The 13,482-nt window shown below is 48.1% G+C and overlaps 2 protein-coding genes across 4 annotated transcripts in view; one reads left to right on the top strand and one right to left on the bottom strand.

Annotated features, from left to right (window-relative positions):
- The window catches only part of LOC119951818 (zinc finger protein 239-like), a 295,099-nt gene that overhangs the window by 138,243 nt on the left and 143,374 nt on the right, over nt 1-13,482 (bottom strand). The window lies entirely within an intron of this gene.
- The window catches only part of LOC119951839 (zinc finger protein 214-like), a 30,750-nt gene that overhangs the window by 14,958 nt on the left and 2,310 nt on the right, over nt 1-13,482 (top strand). The window contains exon 1 of one of the 3 annotated variants that reach the window (XM_038775212.1): nt 10,123-10,274. The exons of the other annotated variants lie outside the window; for them this stretch is intronic. The gene's annotated coding sequence lies outside the window, so the exon portion shown is untranslated. Of the gene's footprint in view, nt 1-10,122; nt 10,275-13,482 lie in introns of those variants that run through there. 3 annotated transcript variants of the gene reach the window in all.

Raw genomic sequence — 13,482 nt, 5'->3', positions numbered from 1 at the left:
ACAGTTTGTGATTTGAGATGGTCGGCAACTTGAAAGGATATCAAGCAGTACATAGGGTCGTGAGGTCACCGAAAAGGAGAAGCGGTACCTTTGACCGTGAATCATGAGGTCAAAGATATTGAAGTGATAAGCCATGATCAGTAAACTCAAAGGGTTGCGACATGTCAAACTCGACATGTTAACTTTGGTCGTGGCAGTCGACGGGCTATGCTAGTCGAGGGGGGCGGTACGCCCTCTGATCCGGTTGGTCACCTGGAATGCGAGAGGATTGAATGGGCCGGTGAAGCGGTCGAGGTTACTGGCTCATCTGAAGGGGCTAAAGGCAGATGTGGCAATGCTTCAGGAGACCCACCTGAAGGTGGCGGACCAGGTCCGTCTGAGGAAGGGATGGGTGGGGCAGGTTTTCCACTCTGGGTTGGATGTGAAGAACCGGGGAGTGGCGATTCTGGTGGGGAAAAATGTGTCGTTTGAGGCATCGGAGGTGGTGGCGGATAAGGGGGGTAGGTATGTTATGGTTAGGGGCATGCGACAAGGAGAGAAGGTGGTACTTGCTAGTGTGTATGCCCCAAATTGGGATGATGCGGGCTTTATGAGGCGTATGTTGGGACGGGTCCTGGATCTAGAGGCGGGAGGTCTGATCATGGGGGGGGACTTCAATACGGTGTTGGATCCTTCACTGGATTGGTCCAGGTCTAGGACGGGTAGGAGGCCGGCGGCGGCCAAGGTACTGAGAGGGTTTATGGACCAGATGGGTGGGGTGGATCCATGGAGGTTTGTGAGGCCGAGGGCACGGGAGTACTCTTTCTTCTCCCACGTACATAGGGTCTACTCTTGGATAGACTTCTTCCTGGTGAGTAGGGGACTGATTCCGAGAGTGGAGGAGGCCGAGTATTCGGCCATCACAATCTCCGACCACGCTCCGCATTGGATGGAGTTGGAGATGGGGGAGGTGCGGGACCAGCGCCCGTTGTTGCGGTTGGATGTGGGGTTGTGGCGGAGGAGGAAGTGTGTAGGAGGGTCCGGGCAAGTATTGAGGGGTACCTCGAGGTGAATGATACGGGGGAGGTTCAGGTGGGGGTGGTCTGGGAAGCCCTGAAAGCAGTGATTCGTGGGGAGCTGATATCCGTCCGGGCACACAGGGAGATGAGCGAGAGGAGTGAGAGGGATAGACTTGTGGGAAGGATGCTGGAGGTAGACAGGAGGTACGCAGAGGCACCAGAGGAGGGACTGTTGGGGGAGAGGCGCAGCCTGCAGGCTAAATTTGATTTGCTGACCACTAGAAAGGTGGAGGCACAGTGGAGGAAGGCACAAGGGGCAGTGTACGAACATGGTGAAAAGGCGAGTAGGATGCTGGCTCATCAGCTCCGCAAGCGGGATGCGACAAAGGAAATTGCTGGAGTGAGAGACAAGAGTGGGAATGTGGTGCGGAAGGGGGTAGAGGTGAATGAGGTCTTCAAGGACTTTTACGGGGAACTGTACCGGTCGGAGCCAACGGGGGAGAGGAGGGGAATGGAGAGGTTCCTCGACGGGCTTACTTTCCCGAAGGTGCAGGAGGAGAAGGTGGAGGGGTTGGGTACGCCGATTGAGCTGGAGGAGCTAGTTAAGGGAATCGGGCAGATGCAGTCAGGGCCCCTTGCTGGTGTGGACACTTAATGAAGCGTGGGAGGGGGGGGAACTTTGCCCCCGATGATGTCGCTGGCGCTGATCTTGTTAATTTTAAAGAGGGACAAGGACCCCCAGCAGTGTGGTTCATACAGGCCCATATCTCTCCTCAACGTGGATGCTAAGGTGCTGGCAAAAATCCTGGCCACCAGGATAGAGGACTGTGCCAGGGGTTGTGCATGAGGACCAGACAGGTTTTGTGAAGGGAAGGCAGCTGAACACGAATGTGCGGAGATTGTTGAATGTCATCATGATGCCGGCGATTGAGGGGGAGGCAGAGATAGTGGTGGCGCTGGATGCGGAGAAGGCCTTCGATAGAGTGGAGTGGGGGTACCTATGGGAGGTGTTGGGGAGGTTTGGATTTGGTGATGGGTTCATTAGATGGGTAAGGCTGCTATATGAGGACCCGATGGCGTGCGTGGCCACGAATGGGAGGAGGTCGGAGTACTTCCGGCTTTACCGAGGGACCAGGCAGTGTTGCCCCCTGTCCCCCTTGTTGTTTGCACTGGCAATCGAGCCGCTGGCGATGGCGTTGAGGTATTCAGAGAGGTGGAGAGGCTTGGTGCGAGGTGGGGAGGAACAAAGGGTGTCGTTGTATGCCGAGGACCTGTTACTGTATGTGGTGGACCCGGTGGGAGGGATGCCGGGGGTGATGGAGCTGCTAGCTGAGTTTGGGACCTTTTCAGGTTACAAATTAAATTTAGGCAAGAGTGAGGTGTTTGTGGTGCACCCTGGAGACCAGGAGGAAGTAATTGGTAGGCTCCCGCTCAGACGGGCAGGGGAGATCTTTAGGTACCTGGGGGTGCAGGTGGCCAGGGACTGGGGGACTCTTCACAAACATAATTTCACCAGATTTGTAGATCAGATGGAGGAGGAGTTCAAGAGGTGGGACATGCTGCCATTGTCGTTGGTGGGGAGGGTACAGTCCATCAAAATGACGGTGCTTCCGAGGTTCTTGTTCCTCTTTCAGTGCCTGCCCATCTTTATCCCCAGGGCCTTCTTTAGGAGAATGACTAGCAGTATTTTGAGCTTTGTGTGGGCACATGGGACTCCAAGAGTGAAGAGGGTGTTCCTGGAGCAAGGGAGGGATAGAGGCGGGTTGGCGCTGCCCAACCTTCTGGGGTACTATTGGGCGGCCAATGTGTCAATGGTGCGTAAATGGGTAATGGAGGGGAGAGGGGCGGCGTGTAAAAGAATGGAGATGGCGTCATGTAGAGGTATGAGCCTGGGTGCCATGGTAACGGCGCCGTTGCCGCTCTCCCCTAAGAGGTTTACCACGAGCCCGGTGGTGGCGGTGACCCTAAGAATCTGGGGACAGTGGAGACGGCATCGGGGGGAAACAGGGGGCTCGATGGAGGCTCCACTGGGTGGCAATCATCGGTTCATCCCGGGGAACAAGGATGGGGGAGTTAGGGGGTGGCAAAGGGCGAGCATCAGTAAATTGAGGGACCTGTTTATTGGCGGGAGGTTTGCGGGCCTGGGGGAACTGAAGATAAATTTGAGCTTCCCCAAGGGAACATGTTCAGATACTTGCAGGTAAAGGCGTTTGCTAGGCGACAGGTAGAGGGATTCCCTCTGCTGCCTTCACGGGGGACGATGGACAGAGTGCTTTTGAGGGTGTGGGTCGGAGAGGGGAAGGTGTCTGACATCTATAAGGCAATGCAGGAGGTGGAGGAGTCGTCAGTGGAGGAGCTGAAGGCTAAATGGGAGGAGGAACTCTGGGAGCAGATAGAGGACGGGACTTGGGCGGATGCCTTGGAGAGAGTCAACTCTTCCTCCTCATATACGAGGCTTAGTCTCATCCAATTTAAGGTGCTGCACCGGGCCCACATGTCCGGGACTAGGATGAGTAGGTTCTTTGGGGGTGAGGACAAGTGCACCAGATGTTCGGGGAGTCCAGCGAACCACGCCCATATGTTCTGGGCATGCCCAGCACTGGAAGAATTCTGGAAGGGGATGGCGGGGATGGTGTCGAGGGTGGTTGGATCCAGGGTCAAACCAGGGTGGGGACTCGCGATTTTTGGAGTTGCGGTAGAGCCGGGAGTGCAGGAGGCGAAAGAGGCCGGTGTCCTGGCCTTTGCGTCCCTAGTAGCCCGACGAAGTCCTGCTACAGTGGAAGGATGCGAGGCCCCCAAGTGTGGAGACCTGGATCAGTGACATGGCGGGATTTAAAAAAATTGGAAAGGGTCAAATTTGCCCTGAGTGGATCTATACAAGGGTTCACCTGAGGAATGATCTTAACTGTGTTACATTCATTGGTCATGGATCCCCCATGATAGCCTCCATCTTCTTAGCTGCCTTCTGTTAGAATGGTGAGCAAATGTGGAGATTCAGCCTCAACATTCATTTGCAGGTAAGCCTGTGATAGGTCAATTTTACGGAATTTCTCTCCTCCTGCTAGGCAGGTGAACAAAACCTCAATGAACAGCAGCAGGTATTGATCCGCACATAAAACCAGATTGATGGTTGTTTTAAAATCTCCGTAAATGCGTCTAGTCTCGTCCTGCTTCATTACAGGCACAATAGAGGCTGCACAGTCACGAGCGGTGATGAGTTGACTAGTAGTTAATTAATACACTAATCTTCAATTAATACATTTGGTTAATATAAGAGCCGATGGCTCAAAAAGACAATTTGTGGAAAACAATAGCTTTCTTTCTTACTAATCTTGAGTGGATTCAGCAATGAGCCTTACTCTTGACACAGACTTTGACAGAATATGATGTCATGCAGTTTATTAAAATTAGGAAATAATGTCTGGTGGCTCTGCTGTTTCTGGGAACATTTAGGTGCAATGTTATTTTTTGAAATACGCATTCATCTATGTTATCTTCCTTGACCTTGTTATTTATGACAGCGAATATGTTATTAAAGTGATTGATTTTAAAACTAAAATTGATTACCGAAGCCTACATACAGTTTGCTAAATTATAATGGTGATTATACTTCATTGGCTGTGAAACATTTTAGGACATCCTGTGCAAAATTTTAAATTGTCCAGGAATTTAGATATATTACACTCAATTCCTTCGTCAAGATGATTAATAAAAATTCAATCTTCACTTTCTGTAATACCCATATATTTGACACCATTTTGAAAACTCTTGTGAAAATCCAAACACTGTGTCCTGAATGATTTGATTAAAAACACAGCGAGTTGTTGTGATTTGGAATGTGCGCCTGAAAACAGTGCAAGAAGCAGTTTCAACTGTTGTCTTTCAAAAGGGAACTGGACAGATTCTTGAAAGGACAGGAAAATTGCAGGGTGATGGTTTTAATTGGATAGCTCGGCCAAAGCATGAGCCGGTTGGGCAGAATGGCCTCCTGTGCACTCTGAGCTTTGTGTGCATTTAAACCGAGTGGTAATGAGCTGGAACCATTTCCTATGAAGCCGGGAGAAGCCTAGATGACAGGATGATTATAAATGGAATTTGGATCAATACTTTAGGGAAATAAACCTGCAGGGATATAGGGATAGAACGGGGAAATAGAACTCACTGGTTTGCTCGACACACAGCCAGCATAGCCTGGTTTCGAGTGGCTCCATTCTCTACCCTCATAAACCTACATACTAAAGAGAGAAATTTCATCAGCTCCAGTCTCTCCAATTGAAAGCAGAGGCACATCAGAATCCAACCATTGTCATCATTTGTGAACTCGCTGGTGTCTCAGCAGGTGGCGTGAGTGAGTGAATCCCTTCCCACACTCAGTGCAGGTGACCAGGTTCTCCCCAGTGTGAACTCGCCGATGTCTCAGAATGCCAGACAACATTTTAAATCTCTTTGCACAGTGAGAGAAGCTAAAACGGTTTGTCCTCGGTGTGATTACACTGGTGGACACTCGGAACCGCAGCATTTATGAAGCCCTTCCCACATTCGGAGCATTTAAAGGGGCATTGATTAGTGTGAGTGACCTGGTGTACAGGCAGGCTGGATGACTGAATCACTGCCCACACATGGAGCAGGTGAATGGCTCCTCCCCAGTGTGAACTCACTGGTGTCCGCATGGCCGGTGCATCACTGAATCGATTCCCACACTCAGAGCAGACGGATGGCCTCCCCCAGTGTGTACCTGCTGATGTGTCACTTGGAAGAATTCCTGAAACTCATCCCACAACTGGAGCAGGTGAATGGCCTCTCACCGGTGTGAACTCGCTTGTGTATCTGTAGATAAGTTGACCGAGGGAATTCAGTTCCACACTCAATGCAGGTGAAGAGCCTCTCCCCAGTATGAACTCGTCAGTGTGTTGGTAAGTTGGATGAATGACTGATCCCTTCCCACATTCAGGACAGGTGAACGGCCTTTCCCCAGTGTGACTGCGGCAAAGAATCTCCAGCTTAGATGGGGCTGTGAATCCCTTCCCACATAGAGAGCAGGTGAACGGCCTCTCTCCGGTGTGAATGTGACGATGCGTTTCCAGCACAAATGGAAATCTGTATCCCTTCCCATCCACCACATTACTGCGGTTTCTTCATAGTTCGGATGCATTTGTGACTCTGCAGGCTGGACAATCAGTTCAAACGTCATCCACACACAGAACACATGTACGGTCTCTCCTCGCTGTGAAGGATGTGATAAATTTCATCTGCTTTTTAATTAGTTACAGCTCTTTCCACAGTCAGTGCTCTGAAACACTCTCACTCGGGTGTGTGTGTCTCGGTGCTTTTCCAGTCACACTGATGATTAAAATCTTTTGAAGCAGACAGAACAGAAAACATTTCTCCTTCCAGCTTCAAAGGCCGACGATATTCCGGTCCCAAGGAAACAAGTGGATCTATCAGATCGAGACATGACATTTGAGATTTCTGTCTGTAATTCCTCCTCTTCTAATATCCTGGAAAAACAATATACAAAAGGTGTCACTTTTAATACAGGGTAGAGATTCAGAACAGACAATTCTAGTTTCTCTGGAACATTCTTTCCCCTCTCATTCCCCAAAAGCTGTAAATCTCCATCCCACACACTCTCCCTCCATTCTCACTCTGTTGTATCTAATATTCACCCTCCCAATTCTCCTGAAGGTGCTGATTCAGGCTGATTGACAGATCCAAGCTCAATGCTTCCTGTCCTGGACTCAGAAACATCACAATTTAAATGCAGGCTGCCAGACAGATATATGTCTACATTACTGGACTAAAAGTCATAGAATCTACCGTGCAGAAGGAGGCCATTCAGCCCATCGGGTCTGCACCAGCCCTTACCAAGAGCACCCTACTCAAGTCCCTGTCTCTCCCCTATCCCCGTAACCAAGTAATCCCCACTTAAGCTTTTTGGACACTGAGGGTAATTTAGCATGGCCAATCCACCTAACCCACACATTTTTGGACTGTTGAGGAAACCATGGCACGCAGAGGAAACCCACGCAGACACGGGGAGAATATGCAGCCTCCGCACAGACAGCAACCCAAGCCAGGAATTCCAAGCCTGGGACCCTGGAGCTGTGAAGCAACTGTGCCAACCACTATGCTGCCTTGCTGCCCCTAAAAATGTGTTTGACATGATTATTTTTCTTTCCCTTCAATTGCTGCAAATCACCAATTGAAGGTCAGAATAAGAGAATAAATGGAAAGGGGAGAAAATAAAGTCTTTTACTCACAGATGTCGGAGACAGAAGGAGGTTTCGGTCGGTGTGAAGGTCAATCTCCATTCAAACAAAGCCCGCGCTCTGATTGGCTGGAGGACCAATCACGTGACGCTGGAAGAACTTTTGACTCATGGAACGCAGACATTTTGGCCAATAATATTAGCACTATCCTGCACATGCGCTGCTGATCCTTTCCCTTGGACATGCAGTCCCGCGCTGCCCGCCCGTCAGGCGGATAGAGCGGTTTACCCAGCGTGGGTCATTGTGGGAAGCCCGGCCACCATTGCTCACCTGGGGCCCAGTCTCCTGGGACTGGAATGAAAAGCGTCACTCTGACACAACGTACATATGGCTGGTCACTGTATTTGATTGATTTCAGCCATCCCAACTTACCATTTAATACATTCACTTTAGCTCAGACAAGACTTTAACCAATTAAGGCAAAGGCAAAATTCCCTGGATAGTAAACTTAAAAAGAAGTTTATTAAATAAAAAAGGTTTACTGATCAACGATAAGACATTGACTATTTACAGCTTCATTTCGGTGATCAGTCTGGAGAATCGTAACCCTCTCTGGCTCCTTCTTTGACAGTAATTCTTATAGAATTCAGCCCCGGGTGTCTGGCTCCTCCTTTGACAGTAATTTCCTTGGAACTCGGCCTCGGAATCTTCAGTACTTGGCCAGCAAGCAAGACCTTCAGAGCCTCAACTTTAATCCCCAAGTGACCATTACCTCGCGTCAGAGTTGGGCCTATTGTAACATGACCATTGGTCAATTTGGCCATTAGATTAATTTAATTGGGATCCCCAATTGCTTCCACCAGCTTCTTTCAGTATCATAGACAACGGTGGCACAGTGCTTAGCACTGCTGCTTCACAGCATCAGGGACCCAAGTTCAATTCCATCCTTGGGTCACTGTGTGGAGTTTGTACTTTCTCCATTTGTCTGCGTGTGTTTCCTCAGGTGCTCTGTTTTCCTCCCACAGTCCAAATATGAACAGGTTAAGTGGGGTTAAGGGTAATGAGGATAGGTTTGGAGAGTGGGCTAAGGTAGGGTGCTCATTCAGTGGATCGGTGCAGACTCAATGGAATGAATTGCCTCCTTCTGCACTGCAGGAATTCTATGATCCTATGAATACATTGGAACTGTTTCATACGATCCCTTTATCTTATTCAAACAATCCCTTATTCACTGGATAAAAGAAAATTACTGCGGATGCTGGAATCTGAAATGAAAAGGAAAATGCTGGAAAATCTCAGCAAGTCTGGCAGCATCTGTAGGGAGAGAAAAGAGCTAACGTTTTGAGTCTGATGATTCTTTGTCAAAGCTAACAGACAGACAAAGTGGGAAATATTTATACTGTGGAGTGAAAATTAAAGATGAGTCAGAGCCACAGAAACCTAGGGAAACCGGGTGCTAATGGCCACAGATACCAAGGGGAATCCCTTATTCATACAATTTCAAATGTTGCGGCTAATCAGAGCTTGAAGGTCTCTCTTGCCAGTACATTTTTCTTCATTGCATTCTTTATGCACACAGCAATTAAGCTTTTACAGTTTTACAGCAAATAAACTCAGTCTTTCACTATAACTACTAATTCATTATTGATTCATAATGAATAATGATTCATAACTCAATTAGCTCATTACTTATTCAGTCATTTGTTACTGACTGGTAGCTGATCAATATTGTTGATTAACACAAGATACATTGGTGCAAAGAGCTTGTTTTGTAGAAGGCTATTCCTTTCTTTCTTATCAACCTTGATTGGATTGAACAATGGGGCTTAGACTTGAGCCAGACTTTAACAACATATTATGTCCTGTAGGTTTACAAAATTCTGGAACAATGTTAGTTTAAACAATTTCCATGAGTTCAATCGTTTATGGAAATATTTTGGTTGAAACACTATTCATTTAAAAAATAATGGTCGTCACATGCTGGAGTTTAACATGGCTTCCTTGACCTTGTTACACATAACAATGATGCAAACAGACAATAATATAATAATGATAATCACTTATTCTCACAAGTAGGCTTCAATGAAGTTACTGTGAAAAGCCCCTAGTCACCACATTCCAGTGCCTGTTGAGGGAGGCTGGTACGGGAATTGAACCCGCGCTGCTGGCACTGTTCTGCATTACAAGCCAATTGTTTAGCCCACTGTGCTAAACCAGACCCGATACTGATTGATTTGAACTAAATATCATTTTTTAAATATGTTCATGGGTTGTGGGCATTGCAGGTTGTGCCAGCATTTATTGCCAATCCCTAATTGCTCTTGAAGGGGCAGTTAAGAATCATCCACATTGTTATGGGTCTGAAGTCACATGTGGGCCAGACCAGGTGAGGATAACAGATGTTATTATAAAATTATGAAAGCTAATAGAATAGAATGTAACTTTTTATTGTTTTAAATTGTTTTTAAAAAGTCATCATTGTGATTACAGAATAGAAATTCAAAACTGACAATCCTAATTGTCACAGAAAAGAATTCTTCCTCTCAAACTATAAATGTCTGAACCTCATACATGCTCTCCTCACTATTGATTTTAACACTAATTTATCCTTCTGTCCTCCTGCTTTTCCCCAAGTCTCCTGCCGTGAAGATGCTATCTCGGGTTCAGTTTCATTCTCACCTATTGCTCTCCCCAGGTGCTAAGGGCGAACGTCACAATCAATTCCCGTGATTACCAACATGTGCTTTGTGTCAGGGTGAGGTCACTGCCCCTCCTCCACTTTTCATCCCAGTCCTTGGAGTTTGGACAGTGTCGGCCGCAGCTCCCACAATCCCCCGCGCTGGGGAAACCGCTCTATCCGCCGCACGGGCGGGTGATCCAAGGGTGAGAGGAAGCTGCGCATGTGTGGAGGAAAGCCCAACCCCTGACCTTCCTGCTGAGGTGTTGACCAATGGGAAAGTGGGACGACCGGAAGGACTGTGGTCCTCCAGCCAATCAGAAAGCAGACGTTGTGTTAATGAACATTGACCATGACACAGACTGAAATTTCTTCCTGTCTCCAACATCTGTGAGTAAAACACTTTATTTTCAACCCCTTTCCATTTCTTTTCTCATTCTGACCTTCAATTGGTCACTTGCAGCAACTGAAGGGAAAGGAAGTGAATCCAGGGAGGGTGCAGACTCTGCAAAGCTTGGCCCAGGTCTCTCTCTCTCTTAAAGACATTGACATCCTTTGCTCCCTCAGTTTGACACATTTATTTGTCTGGCTAAAAGGGTGGTCTTTTTCCTAATGTTCACAATTAAAAGGGTTGGTTTCCCCAGAGTTCTCCCTGTGTCCACGTGGGTTTTCTCCAGGTGCTCCGGTTTCCTCCCACAAGTCCTGAAAGATGTACTGTCTGGTAATTTTCTGAATTTTCCCTCTGTGTACCCGAACAGCACGGTAGCATAGTGGTTGGTACCATTGCTTCACAGCTCCAGGGTCCCAGGTTCGATTCCCGGCTTGGGTCACTGTCTGTGCGGAGTCTGCACGTTCTCCCCTTGTGTGCATGGATTTCCCCCGGGTGCCTCCCACAGTCCAAAGATGTGCAGGTTAGGTGGATTGGCAATGCTAAATTGCTCTTAGTGTCCAAAATTGCCTTTAGTGTTGGGTGGGGTTACTGGGTTATGGGGATAGGGTGGAGGTGTGGCCTTCGGTGCTCTTTCCAAGAGCCGGTGCAGACTCGATGGGCTGAATGGCCTCCTGCACTGTAAATTCTATAACAGGCGCCGGAATGTGGCGACTCGGGGCTTTTCACAATAATTTCATTGCGGTGTTAATGTAAGCCTACTTGTGACAATAAAGATTATTATTATTAGAGTTGGCTAAAATTTAAAGGGACAGTAAATAAGTGACAGACGGAGATATGTCTAGTGATTTTACATGGTACAGATTAGATATTATCATGAAAACAAATTACTCTGGATGCTGGAATCTTAAACAAAAACAGAAAATACTGGACAATCTCAGAAGGTCTGACAGCATCTGTGGAGAGAAAAGTCTGTGGGCAGCACGGTAGCATTGTGGATAGCACAATTGCTTCATAGCTCCAGGGTCCCAGGTTCGATTCCGGCTTGGGTCACTGTCTGTGCGGAGTCTGCACGTTCTCTCCGTGTGTGCATGGGTTTCCTCCGGGTGCTCCAGTTTCCTCCCACAGTCCAAAGATATGCAGGTTAGGTGGATTTGTAATGCTAAATTTCCCTTAGTGTCCAAAATGGCCCTTAGTGTTGGGTGGGGTTACTGGGTTATGGGGACAGAGTGGAGGTGTTGACCTTGGGTAGGGTACTCTTTCCAAGAGCCAGTGCAGACTCGATCGGCTGAATGGCCTCCTGCACTGTAAATTCTGTGATAATCTATGAAAAGGTAACTAATGTTTTGAGTCTGGATGACTCTTTGTGACAATTAGAGAGAACTGGAAATGGGGTCAGATTTGTACTGTAGTGGGGGAGGGATGGAATGGAGCGGTGGGGCTGGATAGGGGCCAGCAATAGGTGGAGGTATGGACAAAGATGTCGAGAACAGAAGATAAAAGGAATGCAAATGGTGGTAATTAAGACTAAGAAGGGTGCTGATAGTGATACATAAAAAGGTTAGAATGTGTGAATGGCAGAATAAAGGTGAACAGTGTGTAAAGGGCAACTTGAAATAGTTGGAATGGGGGGAGGGGAGGAGAATAATGGCGAGGGAAAAAAACGATCAATGGAAGAAATTAAAACAAAAATAAATTGATAGATAAAAATGGGGTAAAGGTGGTGGAGAGTCTGAAGTTGTTGAACTCAGTGCTAAGTCCGGAAGGGTGTAACATGCCTAATCGGAAGATGAGGTGCTGTTCCTCCAGTTCCTCCAGGGGCAGCAGGGTAGCATGGTGGTTAGCATAAATGCTTCACAGCTCCAGGGTCCCAGGTTCGATTCCCGGCTGGGTCACTGTCTGTGTGGAGTCTGCACGTCCTCCCCCTGTGTGCGTGGGTTTCCTCCGGGTGCTCCGGTTTCCTCCCACAGTCCAAGGATGTGTGGGTTAGGTGGATTGGTCATGCTAAATTGCCCGTAGTGTCCTAATAAAAGTAAGGTTAAGGGGGGGGGGGGTTGTTGGGTTACGGGTGTAGGGTGGATACGTGGGTTTGAGTAGGGTGATCATGGCTCGGCACAACATTGAGGGCCGTACTGTGCTGTACTGTTTTGCACTGGGCTTCACCTGAACATTGCAGCAGGCCAAGGACGGACATGTGGACTGAGAGCAGGAAGCTGAGTTGAAATGGCAAGCGACAGGAAGGTCTGGTAACTGCTTGCGGATGGACCGGAGGTGTTCTGCAAAGCCTGGAAAAATATATTAATTTTGCTTCCGGTTTGCACCCCTCGATCACCTCCACATGGTCTATCTCCAACACTTCCCTTTCCTTCATTGACCTTTCCTTCATTGACCTTTCTATTTCAATTTCTGAGATAGACAGCCCACTAATATCCATTACAAACCTACCGACTCCCACAGCTACGTCGACTACAGCACTTCACACCCCACATCCTGTAAGGACTCCATCCCATTCTCTCAGTTCCTTCACCTCCGTCTCATCTGTTCCGTTGATGCCACTTTCCAAAATGGTGCTGCTGACATGTCTTCATTCTTCCTTAACCGTGTCCGACCCATCTCCCACCCCTCTGCCCTCCCCCTCACTCCTCTCTCCCAGAACCAGGATAGAATCCCCACTGTCCTCACTTTTCACCCCACCAGCCTCCGCATTGAAGAAATCATCCTCCACCAGTTCTGCCAACTCCAGCATGATTCCACCACCAAACACATCTTCCCCTCACTCCCCCTGTCAGCATTTGGAATTCTCTACCCCAGAGGACTGTGGAACTTCAGTCATCAAGTATTTTCAAGACAGAGATTGATAACGTTTCAAGGGAGTGAAGATATCGAGGGATATGGGGGATAGTGTTGGAAAATGGTGCTGAGGTAGATCAGCCAATGATCCCATTGAATGGTTGAGCAGGTTCGAATGGCCGACTGCAGCTCCGATGTGTTATGGTCCCTGTGTCCAGGACACGAAGCAGGGAGCATGGGTCTGTCAATCAGCCTGAATCAGCACCTTCAGGAGAATTGGGAGGGTGAATATTAGGTACAGCAGAGTGAAAATGGAGGGAGAGTGTGAGGGATGGAGATTTACAGATGTTGCAGAATGCAAGAGAAAAGAAAGTTCCATAGAAACTAGAATTGTTTGTTCTGAATTTCTATCCAGTACTG

The sequence above is a fragment of the Scyliorhinus canicula genome, chromosome 17, assembly GCF_902713615.1.
Source record: "Scyliorhinus canicula chromosome 17, sScyCan1.1, whole genome shotgun sequence".
Classification (NCBI taxonomy): Eukaryota; Metazoa; Chordata; class Chondrichthyes; order Carcharhiniformes; family Scyliorhinidae; genus Scyliorhinus; species Scyliorhinus canicula.
Note: the sequence above shows the minus strand (reverse complement) of the source record. Positions and strands in the feature narration are given on the sequence as shown.